The sequence below is a fragment of the Zingiber officinale genome, chromosome 9A (assembly GCF_018446385.1).
Source record: "Zingiber officinale cultivar Zhangliang chromosome 9A, Zo_v1.1, whole genome shotgun sequence".
In the NCBI taxonomy this organism is placed as follows: Eukaryota; Viridiplantae; Streptophyta; class Magnoliopsida; order Zingiberales; family Zingiberaceae; genus Zingiber; species Zingiber officinale.
In genome coordinates, this window is record NC_056002.1 from 58900513 (window position 1) to 58919417 (window position 18905).

At 45.2% G+C, this 18905-nt stretch overlaps 1 long non-coding RNA gene across 2 annotated transcripts; it reads left to right on the forward strand.

Moving 5' to 3' along the window:
- Window positions 1–8859: 8859 nt before the first annotated feature.
- LOC122021402 lies at window positions 8860–9975 on the forward strand. 2 transcript variants are annotated; one of them, XR_006122548.1, is made up of 4 exons: window positions 8860–8985; window positions 9100–9194; window positions 9324–9581; window positions 9923–9975. It is a non-coding gene; the product is annotated as an uncharacterized LOC122021402 (long non-coding RNA). The 2 variants fall into 2 exon arrangements; XR_006122547.1 differs by having other exon boundaries at window positions 9324–9967.
- The last annotated feature ends 8930 nt before the right edge of the window (window positions 9976–18905 follow it).

Below are 18905 nucleotides of genomic sequence, written 5' to 3' on the forward strand. Positions count from 1 at the left end.
CCATTTAACTAAGGAAATGTTTTATTTATAAATTCAAATTCGTTTCCTTTTCTCCCCCAAATCGCCGATCCACTTCTCTTCCCCGACCCTTCCTCTGTTCTCTCTCGCGGACAAGCGACGGCGACGGGAGCAAGGGTCCAGCTCCGGCGATCGTCGATCTCGACCCAGGGGAGCAGTCGCTAGCGCAGATCCGGACGTGGGTGATTTTCTCCAGCCCTAGGTGAGAGCGCTGATCTTCTCTCGGCGTCGTCGGCGCAGATCGGAGCTTGGAGCATAAGGGTTCCGATTCTCTCCTCCTCTGGTTTCCTTCAATCTCCGATTTCTTTCTTCTCAGCCGAGTCTGCCGATCCTTTTCTTCCCCGATCGACATCACTGGATTGAGTCGTGCCGCCCGATCGCCGGCGTGGAAGAGCAATTAGGGCTTCAAAGGTAAGCCATCGAAACTCTTCTTTCCTCTTGATTCATGGTTGGGTTCTTGTTGATTCATGGGTTAGCGCTCTATTCTGGTGTTGTGTGATCCGTGATCTCCATTGATTGAACCCTTCTTGATCCGATCAGGAGGCGAGGTCCTGTTCTGTGAAGGCGATCTTGGATTCCCTCTGTGTCGCTGCTGATTGAGGTCTCGGGTGAATTGGGAAAGAACTCCAGCAGAGGTTGCTATGAGTTTTCTGATCCAGCAAGGTGAAGATCTGTTTTGGTTCTTGCTGTGGTGTTTTTGGTTTCGGCAGACACCTCATCCAGCCAGCTCAGTTTGGATCGGCAGTCATCCATACCTCAGTGTACTTGATACAGCACCTAGTTCAGCTGGGAATTGAGGTATGTGTAGGGATTTTGATACATGTGTAGTGTTGATTTAGGGTTAGGTTTGAAATGAATTGTGGTTGGAACATGTTATAGATTATGTGTTAGATGATTAGGTATGATCTTGATACCTATTGATAATTAATTATCATTAGGTTGTGTAGATTAATTAGGTTATATGGATTTAGGTTTGATTTGCTAATCTAGTGGTTGATTAGGGATTAGGAAACTATCCTTAGTCAACCGTTAGAAAGGTTGTGGGATATGGTTTAGGGTTGTTCCTAAATTTCTACTTAAGCTTTATTTAGCTATTTGTTAGTATTCTAGCTAAATAAAAGGTAAATGTATTTACACAGGACTCTGATTCGAGACGAGCATCTCGATATTGGATTAGGACCGGATTGTACCTTCTATTCGAGGCGGGTACCCTTTGACTTATCTTTTGATACTGTCTTATGATATGTATAGTTTATATATAGTTGCTAGTGATAGGTGGTAGATTTATTTCTTCCCTGGTCTTAGCTAGTTGATACCTATCACATGCTTCATCTGTTAGTTGTCTTACTTCAGGATTGGATATTTACCTCTTGCCATGTATATATATGTTCATAGAGATGCATGTCTATAGTGCTCTACTCTACCGGATTAGTTGCTTTACATGTGGGATACATGCTCTTGGATTCATGATACTTACATCATTGTTATATGTGATATCTTTGAGTTTATGCTGTTTATATCATGGTTATATATATGCGTTTACCTTTTGGGCACCCGCATATATGGAGGAGGCTATGTTCAGGTATGACATACTGTAGCATCATGCACCATCCCGCATGATTGCATCCGGGCGATTGACGACTCCATTATTGTTGAGCTCGTCCGGCCACACGGGCTCGCACACAACGTGACCACTTGCATGGGTAGTGGCACAAGCACCTGTGGTGTGTATGGCGCTTGCTCAGAAGCGCTCGGTCCGCTCATGGGTAGTGTGACCGCAGCGTGGTAGCAGGACAGTATCCCTCCCCGTCATTGCGTATCGGGAGTTGAGAGCGTTCGCGCCCTCACTATGTTTGAGGTAGGAGGATAGGTGTACTCGACAAGATCCCGCCCACTCGGTCACTCATCGGGGGTAGTGACGCAGTGTGCGGTGTCACAGCCCTACCTACTCGGTCTCGCCATCGCGTGTGAGACGGCTGACTCGTCGGGGTGACCATGTCATATCGCATCATATGCACAGATTGCATTTATTGTGATTGTTGCATATTGGATGATGCACTTGGGTGACTGCATATGATTGACATGCATACAGGATACATGCATATTTGTTCTGACTATCTTTATCTGTGTATGTCCACAGTCATTCGCCCAAGCATCGCAGGTGAGTACAGTTTATTACAGTTATGCAGTTCCTTATTATTCTTGTTATAGATTGTGCTTTATGCATATTGTGGGTTACTACAGTTTGTTTCAGCTCTGCATATCTGTTGAACTGTTAGGAGACTATACCGTAGGTTGTATGGTTAGAGAATTGTACTATTGATCCTATGGTTTAGGAGACTGTACCCTAGGATATTACTGGTAGTTATATGTTGCTGTACATATCTATTGGATTACCTGCTGAGTTCTTTGAACTCACCCCGTTGTTACTATTTTTCAGGTTGAGGCCGTCAGGAGAGATTCCAGTCGCTAGCCCCATTATCGCGAGGATTTTCTTTGTCGGATTATATTTTGCTTTTGCATTTTATTACTTGTATTGTGGGTTTGTATTGTGGACTTTACATTGAACATTCGGGTTTGCTACTTTTGTCTTCCGCTGCGGTTGTATTTTCATTACTTCGTGGATTTGTTTTCTTCGTTGTAGTGGAGTAGGTTGTTTACATATATCTTCGAGGTTCTATATCGTCTTTCCTTATTAACTGCGTGGATTGATCATATATTATATCTGTGTGGATTGTTGATATAAATTGCGTGGGTTGTTTCTTAATTGTATTATATTATTCCGGCCGTGTGTGGCCGAGGTATAGAGATATATGTATACTGAGCTTCATATTGTCCGCCGTACAGGGGAGATGCTGCCGAAATTTCTTCGGACAGGGACTACCTGGGGGGCGTGACAATTTTTGGTATCAGAGCTAGGCTCACGATACTTGCTCTTCGTTTTGGATTTTCGAGGTTTATCTGATACCAATTTTTGGTATCAGAGCAGTTCTGATACTGGTTCTTACGAGTTTTGCGTGCGTATCTGGATATTTCGGTATTTCGGATTGTACGGATTTCCGTCGATTTTCTCGTTTCGGAATTCCGAGGCATTTTGACGAGGTTTTATTGGTTCTATTTGGGGCTAAGCAGCGACAGGATATCTCCAGACGGCAAATAGGTACATTAGGTAATTTTGCAGTTCTTGTACCTGTAGTGATATCTGGGTAACATTTCTTTACAGATATGCCACCTACACGTGTACCGGCACCGAGACGTGGGCGGCCACGTAAGAGGCCGTTAGATTCTCCTGAGACAGAGTCTTCAGAGAGGTCTGCTAGAGCCGAGCCTGTCCGCCAGGGGCAGACTCCTCAGGTCATTGTGGGTACGTCTACGTATCAGATCCCGATAGTTCCGACGTCAGAGGTACCTACCTCGACTGTACCACCAGTGGTACCACCGTCGGCATATTCAGCACCTCCCCCACCAGCTGTACCCGCAGAGTACCCGACACCCTCTCTAGCTGTGCCTGCTACCACGTACTCGGCACCGCAGACACATGTACCGATTACTACATATCCGGCACCCGCACCAGCAGTACCGGTTACTGCACACCCGGCACCCGCACTAGCAGTACCGGTTACTCCTTATCCGGTACCGCCCACCGTACCTCCAGTCGCCCCTACTTATGCCTACTCAGCAGTTCCACCAGCAGTACCCATCCCAGGTTATACGACAGCACCAGTGGTACCTCTTCCGGCCTATCCCTCAGTACCACCCATAGGACCAGCTCCAGTGGTTCTACCTAGTTCCGCAGCGATTCCTACTGACCTAGTTGCGGCACGAGCACGGATCCCAGCTTTAGCAGAGTCGATGAAGAGTCGATTCACATTATTCCGCGGGGAGACTGATCCGAGCATAGCTCAGTCCTGGATTGAGACTATAGAGCGGACATTCTTTTATATGGCCTGCTCCGAGTGGGAGAAGGCCGAGCTAGCTGCTTACCACCTACGAGATGGGGCAGAGATCTGGTGGGACACGCAGCGCTCTATCATAGGCGACCAGCATATTACTTGGACGAGATTTAGGGAGGCATTCGAGAGTCAGTATTTTCCCCGAGCATATCAGATGGCTCTTCGGCAGGATTTTCTTTGTCTTCGACAGAATAACCGCTCAGTGATGGATTATAATGCCGAATTTAATCGGCTGGCCAGATTCTGTCCTGAGTTAGTTGCCGATGACAGATCTCGTATGCTTCAGTTTGTCCAGGGACTGGACGGGCATCTTCAGCTGAAGATGTCTGGTTTTGGTTGTTCATCATACACCGAGACACTGGATAGAGCTCTCATGATTGAGTCTACTCATCAGAGAGTGAACGCAGACAAGAAGAGGAAGCAGACTGATCGGACTGCGGGACAGATTCAGCAGCCACAGACTACTGGACAGCAGCAGAGCAGTCGCACTCAGACGGGTCAGAGCACTTCTGGGTCATCTGGCCGACGCCAGAAGTCAGGGCGATCAGGACGTTCCCGCTCTGCTCAGCAGAAGCGGAAACAGTCCACGGGTGACTCTTACTGCACCAGATGCGGAGCCCGAGATCACATCACCTCTGCGTGCGCCTTGGGACTGTCAGTTTGCTATTATTGCAAGCTGCCTGGGCACTTGAGCCGAGATTGTTCGCTGAAGGCTCAGCATACAGCATCTGGGATCTCTGTCCCGGGAGGACAGTTTGGTCAGTCCGGGACTCCGCGAGGCGGGCCGAAAGCCCAATCTTCACACCGTCAGCCGAGGACAGCTCCCCCTGCGACAGCTGCATATGGCATGCACGGCCAGGAGCATTCCAGTGTTCTGATGGAGTCCCAGGGTTCTATTTCTGGACCTCAGTATCTGACTCAGCCATCGGCGCAGTATCAGTTACAGCCTCAGCCACCCGTTCAGTACATACTGCAGCCCATAGCCCCAGCTCTGACTCAGTATCCAGTACCGACTCAGTGGCAGGCTCAGACTCCGACGCAGCAGCCTTTGGAAGTGCTACCGCCTCTACCACCGTCAGATACTGGACGAGTTCACGCGGTCACCAGAGAGGACGCACAGCGGGCCGACGGATCCGTTTTTCGCGGTACGGTTTTACTTTATGCATTTTCTGCTAATATGCTAATTGATACGGGTAGTTCACATTCTTTTATATCTGGTGCATTTATGAGAGAGATTGGTAGACTACCTTCTCATAGACCGCGACGACTGACCGTCTTCTTACCATCCGGTGATACTTTGGAGGTCACTCAGGAGGTCAGAGGTTGCCCGTTAGATTTTGGTAGCATTATACTCACGGTAGATTTGTTAGTATTGGAAATGGTCGAGTTCGATATTATCCTTGGCATGGATTGGTTGTCTGCATACCATGCCACAGTTGATTGCCAGAAGAGGGTGGTTACTTTTCGACCTCCGAACCAACCCTCTTGGGATTTCACTGGCATCAGAGACGATGGGATATCGACCATTTCTGCGATACAGGCGCAGAAACTGCTATCACATGGATGTCAGGGATTTCTATTATCGTTGATTACTACTGATGACATCAGTAGCCCTCAGCTCTCAGACGTTCCAGTGGTCCGAGAGTATCCAGACGTTTTCCCAGACGAGTTACCAGGTTTGCCTCCCCGAAGGCAAGTGGAGTTTGCTATTGAGCTGATTCCAGGGACTGCACCAACATCGAAAGCTCCTTATCGGATGGCACCGAAAGAGTTGGACGAATTAAAAGTCCAACTCCAGGAGTTATTGGATAGGGGGTTTATTCGTCCTAGTGTATCTCCGTGGGGGTCTCCAGTACTATTCGTCAAGAAGAAGGATGGTACTCTGAGGTTGTGCATCGATTATAGGCAGCTGAATGCAGTGACTATCAGAAATAAGTACCCCTTGCCCCGGATTGAGGATTTATTTGATCAGCTCAGAGATACATCAGTGTATTCTGAGATTGATCTGCGGTCTGGATATCATCAGCTGAGAGTTAGAGATTCTGATATTCAGAAGACATCATTTCGCACCAGATACGGACATTACGAGTTTTTGGTAATGCCATTTGGGCTTACCAATGCTCCTGCAGTAGTTATGGATCTGATGAACCGTATCTTTCTGGAGTACCTAGATCAGTTTGTTATTATGTTTATCGATGATATATTGATCTATTCGCGTTCTGAGAAGGAGCATGCGCAGCACCTTCGCATAGTCTTGGAGACTCTTCGACGACATCATCTGTATGCGAAGTTCAGCAAATGTGCATTTTGGCTATCCTCAGTTGGTTTTCTGGGACATGTGGTGTCTAGCCGAGGTATTTCTGTAGATCCTCAGAAGATCGAGGCTATCACTAGCTGGGAGCAGCCGAAGTCAGTCCAGGAGATCCGTAGTTTCTTGGGCTTGGCTGGATATTACCGACGATTCGTTGAGGGTTTCTCCAGCATTGCTATGCCGTTGACACGTCTGACTAGGAAAGGCGTGAAATTCACGTGGTCAGAGGCTTGTGAGACCAGCTTCCAGGAGCTGAAGCGGAGATTAGTATCAGCACCCGTTTTGGTTTTACCTTCTGGCGATGAAGGATTTGTACTTTACACAGACGCATCTCTTCAGGGCTTGGGCGCTGTTTTGATGCAGCACGGTAGGGTAGTCTCCTATGCTTCTCGTCAGTTGAAGGAGCATGAGAAGAACTACCCAGTACATGATTTAGAGCTAGCCGCTATTATCTTTGCTTTAAAGATTTGGCGACATCATCTTTATGGTGTTACTTTTGAGATTCTTACTGATCATAAGAGTCTCAAATATATTTTCACACAGAAGGAACTCAATCTCCGACAGAGGAGATGGATGGAGTTCTTGAAGGATTATGATTGTACTATTAGCTACCATCCGGGTAAAGCTAATGTGGTTGCTGATGCACTGAGCAGAAAGTCCAGAGGGACTTTAGCTTGTCATCGAGTTACAGTCACGGACTTGATTCAGGGATTCGCCGAGTTGGGCCTTGAGGAGCAGGGACGGACAGAGCAGGGTATTCTTGTTACCATGGTTGCTCAGTCGTCGATCAGGATGAGGATTCGAGAGGCCCAGGCCGGAGATCAGCATTTACAGTTCATTAGCAGCCAGATAGCTTCCGGACAGCAGACCGAGTTTACACGAGATGATGAGGGTATTGTTTATTTCCGAGGCAGATTATGTGTACCTCAGTCTCACCCGGTCATGGAGGAGTTACTTCAGGAGGCTCATCGTTCTAGATTTGCTATCCACCCAGGTGGGACTCGTATGTATCGCGGTTTGAGACGTTCCTATTGGTGGAACGGCATGAAGAAAGACATCGCAGATTTTGTAGCTAGATGTCTTGTTTGTCAGCAGGTGAAGGCTGAGCACCAGAGACCTGCTGGTTTACTTCAGAGGATCCCTATTCCAGAGTGGAAGTGGGAGCATATCACTATGGATTTTGTGGTAGGATTGCCTAGGACTCGACGAGGTCATGATGCGATTTGGGTAATCGTTGACCGATTAACCAAATCCGCACACTTTTTAGCGATCCGGAAGACTGATTCTCTGGATCGATTAGCTGAGTTGTACTGTCGAGAGATTATCAGATTGCATGGAGTTCCGTTGAGCATTATATCTGATAGAGACCCACGTTTCACGTCCCGATTCTGGCAGAGTCTGCAGCAGGCCTTGGGCACACAGCTTCGTTTCAGTACGGCATTCCATCCGCAGACAGATGGGCAGTCAGAGCGGACTATTCAGACATTGGAGGACTTGCTGAGGTCTTGTGTCATGGACTTCGGAGGCAGTTGGGAGGACCACCTGCCATTAGTGGAGTTCGCCTACAACAACAGCTATCATTCGGCTATCCAGATGGCACCGTTTGAGGCGTTGTATGGTAGGCCTTGTCGGACACCCGTCCTCTGGGAAGAGGTTGGGGAGGCTCAGTTGGTAGGACCTCAGAGAGCTCAGCAGGATGCAGAGTTAGTTCGCACTATCAGACGGAGGATGTCAGAGGCTCAGGACCGTCAGAAGAGTTATGCTGATCAGAGACGGAGACCCCTGGAGTTCTCCATTGGTGATCACGTATTTCTTAGAGTTTCACCCACGAAAGGGGTGAAGAGATTTGGTCTCCGAGGTAAGCTAGCTCCCCGATATATTGGACCATTCCAGATCTTGGAGAGGATTGGAGCAGTTGCTTACCGTCTGGCGCTACCACCATCTCTAGCTGACATTCACGATGTATTCCATGTATCTATGCTGAGGAGATACGTATTCGATCCAGCACATGTACTATCAGATATATCAGTTCCCATTCAGCCTGACGTTACGTACGAGGAGGTTCCGGTGCGGATTCTGGACCATAGAGAGCGTCAACTGCGGAACAAGACTGTTCGACTGGTTAAAGTCGGATGGCAGCATCATTCTGACGAGGAGGCTACTTGGGAGCTGGAGGATACGATCCGAGCTCGATACCCTCATCTTTTTACTTGAGGTATGTGGGTTGGAGTTTCTTTCAGCATTTATACTGTTTGGTTATATTATAGTGTTTGCTGTTGGTTATAGCGAAATTTGGGGACCAAATTTTTATTAGTAGGGGAGGATGTGAGATCTCGGAAAATTGAATAAATAGGGTTATTTCAGAAATAGCCTTATAGAATTTTTCCGGAATTTTTAGTAATTTTCTGGGAATTTTTCGGAGTTCGTACGACGGATTTTGAGGGGATCAAATTCTGGACACGGATAAAGCTTGTTTGGGATACCCATTTAACTAAGGAAATGTTTTATTTATAAATTCAAATTCGTTTCCTTTTCTCCCCCAAATCGCCGATCCACTTCTCTTCCCCGACCCTTCCTCTGTTCTCTCTCGCGGACAAGCGACGGCGACGGGAGCAAGGGTCCAGCTCCGGCGATCGTCGATCTCGACCCAGGGGAGCAGTCGCTAGCGCAGATCCGGACGTGGGTGATTTTCTCCAGCCCTAGGTGAGAGCGCTGATCTTCTCTCGGCGTCGTCGGCGCAGATCGGAGCTTGGAGCATAAGGGTTCCGATTCTCTCCTCCTCTGGTTTCCTTAAATCTCCGATTTCTTTCTTCTCAGCCGAGTCTGCCGATCCTTTTCTTCCCCGATCGACATCACTGGATTGAGTCGTGCCGCCCGATCGCCGGCGTGGAAGAGCAATTAGGGCTTCAAAGGTAAGCCATCGAAACTCTTCTTTCCTCTTGATTCATGGTTGGGTTCTTGTTGATTCATGGGTTAGCGCTCTATTCTGGTGTTGTGTGATCCGTGATCTCCATTGATTGAACCCTTCTTGATCCGATCAGGAGGCGAGGTCCTGTTCTGTGAAGGCGATCTTGGATTCCCTCTGTGTCGCTGCTGATTGAGGTCTCGGGTGAATTGGGAAAGAACTCCAGCAGAGGTTGCTGTGAGTTTTCTGATCCAGCAAGGTGAAGATCTGTTTTGGTTCTTGCTGTGGTGTTTTTGGTTTCGGCAGACACCTCATCCAGCCAGCTCAGTTTGGATCGGCAGTCATCCATACCTCAGTGTACTTGATACAGCACCTAGTTCAGCTGGGAATTGAGGTATGTGTAGGGATTTTGATACATGTGTAGTGTTGATTTAGGGTTAGGTTTGAAATGAATTGTGGTTGGAACATGTTATAGATTATGTGTTAGATGATTAGGTATGATCTTGATACCTATTGATAATTAATTATCATTAGGTTGTGTAGATTAATTAGGTTATATGGATTTAGGTTTGATTTGCTAATCTAGTGGTTGATTAGGGATTAGGAAACTATCCTTAGTCAACCGTTAGAAAGGTTGTGGGATATGGTTTAGGGTTGTTCCTAAATTTCTACTTAAGCTTTATTTAGCTATTTGTTAGTATTCTAGCTAAATAAAAGGTAAATGTATTTACACAGGACTCTGATTCGAGACGAGCATCTCGATATTGGATTAGGACCGGATTGTACCTTCTATTCGAGGCGGGTACCCTTTGACTTATCTTTTGATACTGTCTTATGATATGTATAGTTTATATATAGTTGCTAGTGATAGGTGGTAGATTTATTTCTTCCCTGGTCTTAGCTAGTTGATACCTATCACATGCTTCATCTGTTAGTTGCCTTACTTCAGGATTGGATATTTACCTCTTGCCATGTATATATATGTTCATAGAGATGCATGTCTATAGTGCTCTACTCTACCGGATTAGTTGCTTTACATGTGGGATACATGCTCTTGGATTCATGATACTTACATCATTGTTATATGTGATATCTTTGAGTTTATGCTGTTTATATCATGGTTATATATATGCGTTTACCTTTTGGCACCGCATATAGGAGGAGGCTATGTTCGGTATGACATCTGTAGCATCATGCACCATCCCGCATGATTGCATGCTGGGCGATTGACGACTCCATTATTGTTGAGCTCGTCGGCCGGCTACACGGGCCTGCACACAACGTGACCACTGCATGGGTAGTGGCACAGCACCCAGGGTGTGTATGGCAGTTGCTCTGTAGTGCTCCGCTGGTCCGCTCATGGGTAGTGTGACTGCAGCGTGGTAGCGGACAGGGATCCCTCCCCGTCATTGCGTACCGGGAGTTGAGAGCTTCGCTCCCTCACTATGTTTGAGGTAGGAGGATAGGTGTACTCCGACAACATCCCGTCCACTCGGTCACTCATCAGGGGTAGTGACGACAGAGTGCACGGTGTCACAGCCCTACCTACTCGGTCTCGCCATCGCGTGTGAGACGGCTGACTAGCGTCAGGGGTGACCATGTCATATCGCATCATATGCACAGATTGCATTTATTGTGATTGTTGCATATTGGATGATGCACTTGGGTGACTGCATATGATTGACATGCATACAGGATACATGCGTATTTGTTCTGACTATCTTTATCTGTGTATGTCCACAGTCATTCGCCCAAGCCTCGCAGGTGAGTACAGTTTATTACAGTTATGCAGTTCCTTATTATTCTTGTTATAGATTGTGCTTTATGCATATTGTGGGTTACTACAGTTTGTTTCAGCTCTGCATATCTGTTGAACTGTTAGGAGACTATACCGTAGGTTGTATGGTTAGAGAATTGTACTATTGATCCTATGGTTTAGGAGACTGTACCCTAGGATATTACTGGTAGTTATATGTTGCTGTACACATCTATTGGATTACCTGCTGAGTTCTTTGAACTCACCCCGTTGTTACTATTTTTCAGGTTGAGGCCGTCAGGAGAGATTCCAGTCGCTAGCCCCATTATCGCGAGGATTTTCTTTGTCGGATTATATTTTGCTTTTGCATTTTATTACTTGTATTGTGGGTTTGTATTGTGGACTTTACATTGAACATTCGGGTTTGCTACTTTTGTCTTCCGCTGCGGTTGTATTTTCATTACTTCGTGGATTTGTTTTCTTCGTTGTAGTGGAGTAGGTTGTTTACATATATCTTCGAGGTTCTATATCGTCTTTCCTTATTAACTGCGTGGATTGATCATATATTATATCTGTGTGGATTGTTGATATAAATTGCGTGGGTTGTTTCTTAATTGTATTATATTATTCCGGCCGTGTGTGGCCGAGGTATAGAGATATATGTATACTGAGCTTCATATTGTCCGCCGTACAGGGGAGATGCTGCCGAAATTTCTTCGGACAGGGACTACCTGGGGGGCGTGACAGCCGGACACGGTTACCCTCTTCAGTTGGGGTTGTAGACGTTGTCGGGTGCCTAAAGGTGATCTCCCTAATAAAGAGGAGAGTTGGGGCACACTAAGTGTTTGACAAAATAACTAGATCAGTAAAAATGTAACTTAGGCATTTTAATAGTATAGTTAAATGCATTAGAAGCGTTTAAACCAGTAAATCAAGTTATTTCAGCTATATGGGACTACGGTCCAATGGGTGGGCTCCCACAGTCGCCTCTAGGTTCAGACAACCTAGCTCTAGGTTCAGATAACCTAGAAACAGCATGTTATATCAGTTAGCTATAGATATCAGTATTTTATTTTCAGTGGCACTGTACTGGATCAGATATCCATTGGGTTGGACTCCCACAGTCGTCCCTAGGTTCAGATAACCTAGTAGGTTCAGATAACCTAGTCGCTAGGTTTAGATAACCTAGTAGACCCTACTAAATTCGGGACTTGCAAACCCGGGTCTAGTGAGGGATGCGCGCACAGCAAGTACAGTTGCCGGGCCCAAACAGCATGTTTAGTATTTTCACCTATTATGTATTAGATTTCAAAACTCAAAATCAGTTATGCTAGTTGAGTTTGTTTCCAGTTACAGATTTAGCTCCAGTTAGTTTAGCTTATATTCAGTTCAGTGTTTATTTGGTTGCTATGCCATGATTAATTCAGTATGCCATGTTTATATGATTGTATGCCATGTCATGCTAGTATGTTCAGTATGTTTTCGAATAGCATGATTTCAAAATCATAATCGCATCGTATGCATGTTTTTGTGGGGTAGCTGGTTTCTTACTAAGCTTTAAGCTTACAGATACTATTTTCCTTATACTGCAGATACAGGTAAAAGGAAAGTGGACTAGTGGAGGCTGGAGGGCGATGCTACGATGATGTGTGTATGCAAGGGGTCTGGAAGAAAGATCCTTGGGATCTAAACACTTTTGTTTCAGTTTTAGCACTTAATATGTCTAGTTTTACTTTTAGACTTGTTACTAATTGTTCTAGCTGAGTAACTATGTCTTGTTTAGCTTAACATGCTTAGAACATTAGTACTTTCATGCTAGAATGTTATTACATGTTGTTAGAATAGTTTATGATGCATTAGTTAGGTGTTATGTGGAATTTTGGCACGCCAAAGTGCTGAAATCAGAATTCTCGAGTGAAATCAGACACTGATCGGTCTCCAGACCGATCAGAGTCTGAGCTGTTCCACTGGATCGGTCAGCCGACCGATCCAGCGAGATACAGTAGCCTCGAAGAGATTTCCAGGTGCCTGGATCGGTCAGCCGACCGATCCAGCTCGATACAGTAGCCTCCAGGAGAACTGCGAGTGCCTGGATCGGTCAGCCGACCGATCCAGCCATTCCTGGATCGGTCTGCCGACCGATCCAGCACGGGACAGTAGCGAACCCAGGATTCTACAGGTTCCTGGATCGGTCAGCCGACCGATCCAGGCATACCTGGATCGGTCTGCCGACCGATCCAGCCACTCCTGGATCGGTCTGCCGACCGATCCAGTAGCGTACAGAGTCGCAGTATAGTTTGGGGATCGGTCGATGGAACGATCCAGCCCTGAACAGAAGTTGAGCTTTGTGGATCGGTCAGCCAACCGTTCCAGAACCTTTCTTCCGTGCCAGTAGTAAGCTGGAATGATCTTTGGATCGTTCCGATAGCCAATCGACCCATGGGTCGATTGAAATGTCTGATTACAGTTAGTAGAATATCCGAGAGGCATAGATTGTCTTTCCTAGCACGGGTACAGTAATTAGTTAGCAAAATTTTAATTAGCCCAGCTTTCCGCACAGTATAGTTTCAGTAGTTAATGTAGCGATCCGGCTCACAGATTAGTACCCAGGAGTTGGGTCGTTACATCGCTGACCCCTGAAGTAGTTCTGTCGGCACCTCTGGTTACCGGGCCCTGACAGCAGGGACTTTTCTACTGGATTCCGGCCACTGCAGTAGGTCAGAGGACCTTAGAGGTAGTGAAGATTGTTTGGGACAGATCTGCGATTTTCGGGAGAGGAAGCCAAAACGAGCGTGGAGGAGGTAAGGGAGTCTGTGGACAGAGTTTAGAAGTTTAACATGCTTCGGGTTAATTTGTAGAGGTTGGATTTCCATTGGATATTTGATTTGTTTTCAACAACCATTGTAGCTGCGGCCAGAAATTTGGCAGTAAGTTCTTCAGGATTGGAGCAGCGTTGAAGCATCGGAAATTGGGTAAGTTTTGTGTTAATTTGTGATTGAACTAAATACTGAATTTGGTGAGTTTGGGTTTAATCCATTCAATGAAGATTTGGAATTTGTTTTAGAACATGTTATTATATGATAATTAGGGTTAAATGTTGGATCTAATCTAAGCTCGGATTAGATCTGATTTAATTAGTTAACCGAGATTTAATGAAAGATTAGGGTTCCTGGTAAATAAAAATTTGGTTTAGTTATTTTATTCATAATGAAACTTAGCTAAACTGTATGATATATTACAGGACTTTGATTCGGGATGAGCACTTCGCAATAGAGATTGTTTAGCTCGGTCTACATTTGAGGCGAGTACCTTGACTTATCTCTTTTGATAATGTCATGTTGATATACGTAGTAGGTTATAGCCTCTAGTAATAATTATGTTTATCTTCGCTTTAGTATGTCACTACATGATACTTGTTGCATGCTTCTAGTTGTTCTGCATTTATGTCTTATACCCTCGTGATTATTGCCATGATTATTTATGCTCATAGTGGTAGTGACATACCATGCCTTATGATATACTAGACTAGACATTTACCATATCTTACCCATGTACTTCGATTTATTTATTTGATCCATTTATTTTTGGTGCATGTTTTATGGAGGTAGATATGGTCAAAATTTTCATGCGTAATGTCATTCACCATTTCGCATGATTGCATGTTGAGCGATTATCGACTCCATTATTGTTGAGCACATCGCTAGTTACATGGATCTACACATACAACCACTCATGGGTTAGTGGTATATCAGGCAGGGTGTGTGGCAGTTTTGCTCTGTTAGGCTCCGCTGATCCGCTCATGGATAGTGGTGATGCAGTGTGGTAGCCAGCAAGGATCCTTCCTCTGGATTGTCTCAGGGAGATGAGAGCATTGTGCTCCCCCACTTATGATTTGGGGTAGGAGGATAGGTGTACTCCGATAGCATCCTGTCCACTCGGTCACTCATCAGGAGCAGTGATGGCAGAGTGCACAGTTATTATAACCCTACCCACTCGGTCTCACCATCGTGTGTGAGATGGCTGACTGGCGTTAGGGGTGACCATGGCATATGCATCATATGCATGATTGCATTTATTGCTTGTGTTTGTTGCATATTTGGTGGATGCATATGATTGGCATGCATATAGGAGACATGAGATATCTAGTCTGACGACCTTTATGTCAGGATAGGAGGCCCTGGTGAGTACAGTTTTCTTCAACCCTTTTCTGTTTTGCATTTCTAGCTTTTGTCCAGGAGACTTTACTCCATGATTATTACTATTAGTTATAGTTACTATGCATGTCAACTTGGTATCCGCTGAGTGTTGGACTCACCCTGTTGATTTATTACCATTTCAGGTTGATGCTATTAGGAGGTTCCAGTCGCTAGTCCCCCACTACATGTCGCGACGGATTCATATATTTTGGGTTTTTAGTTTCCTTGTTATGTATTTTATATATATGTGTGATGTATGACTTGTACTCGAGGATTTTTAGTGAGTTTTGGTCTACTACTTATTTTTTCGCTGCGATGGTTTCTCTGTCGTGTTATGTGTTTTCTGTCGTAGTATTGGAAAAGGTTGTTTTCAAATAAACTGTGTGGTTGTGTTAGCCAGAGGCTGAGATGATATAAACTGTGTGGATTGTTGTTGTATTTTATATTTATTGTTCCGGCCATGTTGGTCGAGGTTTGTGTGACCCGGAGGGTTTGTAGTAAAGTTTCATTTTGTCACCCGTATAGGGGAGATGCTGTCTAAATTTCTTCTGGTAGGTACTACCTGGGGCATGCCAATATTTTTGATATCAGAGCCAAGTTATACGATACTTGCTTTTCGTTTTGGATTTTTTTTTAGTTAATTTGATACCAATTTATTTGGTATCAGAGCAGGTTTGCGATGCCTATTTCTTTTCATGTTCTGGATTTTTGAGTTACTCTGATACCAATATTTATTTGGTATCAGAGCCCAGTGTTGCGAGTCAATCTGGGTATTTTCGGATTTGTACGGATTTCCTTCGATTTTCTCGTTTCGGAGTTCCGAAGTCATAAATGGGGATTGGACAGCGACAGAACAACTCGAGACGACAAATAGGTAAAATGTTATTTTTTATAATTTTGATACTTGTATTAATATCTGGGACATAATTTAATAGAGATGAGGTGAAATGCACGTGTTCCCACTCCGAGACGTGGTGCAGGACGTCCACGCAAGATGACATTGGAATCCCTGGCGACGGAGTTGCCAGAGACATCTATTGGGGTCGAGCCTACCGGTTAGGGACAGACTCCACATGGTACTACGGGCATGTCAGGCTCTTAGACTCCGATGGTTCAAAGGTACCTATTCCGACCGTACCCGCCGTACCCACTCCCACAGTATTCACAGTGCCACCAGCGGTGTCACCTGCAGCATAACCGACACCTCCTTCAGCCGTGCCTACAGCGTATCCGACACCTCCTCCAGCAGTACCTGCTGCTGCGTACCCGACACTCACACCAGCAGCACTAGTTACACTTGTCGTACCTCCAACCGGGCCCACCTATATTGACATTGCAGTGCCACCAGCGGCACCAGCCCCAGTTTATGAGCATCACCGGGGATACCTCCCCCGGCCTATCCAGCAGTACAACCTGTAGTATCAAATCCAGTGGTTCCGCCAGTTCCCGTGGCGATCCCGACACACCTTACCAATATAGTTGCAGCACGAGCTCGAATCCCAACCTTGGCGGTGTCGATGAAGAGCCGGTTTACACTATTCCATGGAGAGACCGATCTGAGTGTGGCTCAGTCCTGGATAGAGATTATGGAGCGGACCTTCTTCTACATGACTTGCTCCGAGTGGGAGAAAGTAAAACTGGTTGCTTTCCATTTACGGGACGAGGTCGATATGTGGTGGGATACTCTGCGTTCCATCATAGGCGAGCATAATATCACCTGGGCGAGATTCAGAGAGGCTTTTGAGAGCCAGTACTTTCCACGATCGTATTAGATGACATGCTGTTACGATTCGCAAGTGTACGGAAATGTCGCAAGTAATATAAAAGATTATCGTATCCACAGGGACTGGAATAAGCACTAGAAATGTCTCAATGCGAATTAGCTAAACAACTATCCAATCGTTTCAAATGCAAAGTGAAGGTAACCAAATCTAATATTAAAGATCAACAAACAAGAGTTTAGTGTTTTGGGTTATGATAAAGGGAGATTCTAGGAGTTTCGGTTTCTTTGTAAGGTTTCTTGAATGTAAATGGTTCACCAATTCTTATCCCTCAATTGCCAAACACTTGTAGAAAGTTGCCGGTTCTCTCTTGCAATAGATAACCGGCTAAGGACTGAGAAATGTATCTAAATATGATCAATTAGATGTGAACCTACGTTGTCCTTACACAGAAGCGCACCTATTACTATGCCTTCCTCGGATATCAACATAGAAGCTCACAACTTATTAATCTATCAAGATACAAGAAACTAATCACAAAATCCATCCTACTCTCTTGAATATTCCTATTTCCTCTTCAAGATTATCTCTCAAACGTCCTTACACGGGCTTGCACCTGTCACATGGATCCCTCAGATGATCGAGTGAGAGTTTATCTTTACAAAGTCCACAAGAAATCCAAACAATCAATCAAGAATGAGAATTAAGCACAAATCACCATTAATCATTCAAGATCTAATTGATACAAGCAAGACAATGTCATTGAAACAAGAAAATGGCAAATCCATAAAAGATTACATCAATCCATCATACAAATACTCCCTTAATCCTAGAATACAGGATCTACTCCATGAATCGAGGAAGAATACCCGAAGAAATAAAGATTACAAGCATTTCTTAAATCCCCAATCCAAGAAACCAAGAAAAGGGGAAGGAGAAAACTTATCTACGAAGAAGCCTCATCTTCGGATCCAATCCTCACTCCGGAGTCGAAATCGTCAAGAACTCCCTTAGAATTGCCCAGAAATCCTCCCAAGAATGGGAGAAAACCACCAAATCTTGCCTTCTCCCAAAGGGGGAGAGATCCCCTTTCAATTCATGAAGGAAGGTTTAAATAGAGGAGGAAATCGGGCACCACACGACCCCACGACACGGCCGTGTGAGATTCACACGACCATGTCCAGTTCCCTCTCTGCCAAAACTGCACGGCCATGTGACTCCACACGGCCAGGACCCTACTGTTCTCTGGAAGTGCTACACGGCTGTGTGGTGTACACGACCACCACCTGCTTGGTCTCTGGAAACTTCACACGGCAGTGTGATGCACACGACCACCACCTGCTTGGCCTCTGGAAACCTCACACGGCCGTGTAGATGCACACGGCCATGTAAGGCATCTGCTCTGATTTCTTCAAATCAAGACACGGCCATGTCCTGTTCCCTTCCTGTTAAGACTACACGGCCATGTGTGGTACACGTCTTGATGCTCTCTCCCTTCAATTACTTCCAAGCTTGCCCGAGGACGCATAATCTTCACCAATTTCAACTCCTGTGTACAGAAAATGCACAAAAAGCAGATCTCCGAACCAAAAGAGTAAATATGCTAAAAGGAAAGCTGGAAGTATAAAAATGCATAGATCAAGCATGCTCAAAGTATGTAAATGTGCATAAAAACATGCGTAAAAGAGTATATAATCTACGCACATCACACCCCCAGACTTAAACCTTTGCTTGTCCTCAAGCAAAATACTGTAGTCTAAATTCATATGTTCTACAACACATTCATAAAACCTAGTGCACTTTCCTAATTCTATCAAAAAGTTTCATTAACAAGCATGATCATGGAAACAAGTAAAGTATGGTTCAAACATAAGAATCTTGTGCACAATGTAAAAGTAACTCAACACCCTTCAAGTTTCAATCCATGTCTTAGTCAAGTCGTCATCAAATTTGAATTCCTAATGTTTCCAGTGAAAGACAAGTAACTAGTGATAGGCACTTACTCACCATTCACTTGGTTCATATTTCTCAACTAACCCAAGGTC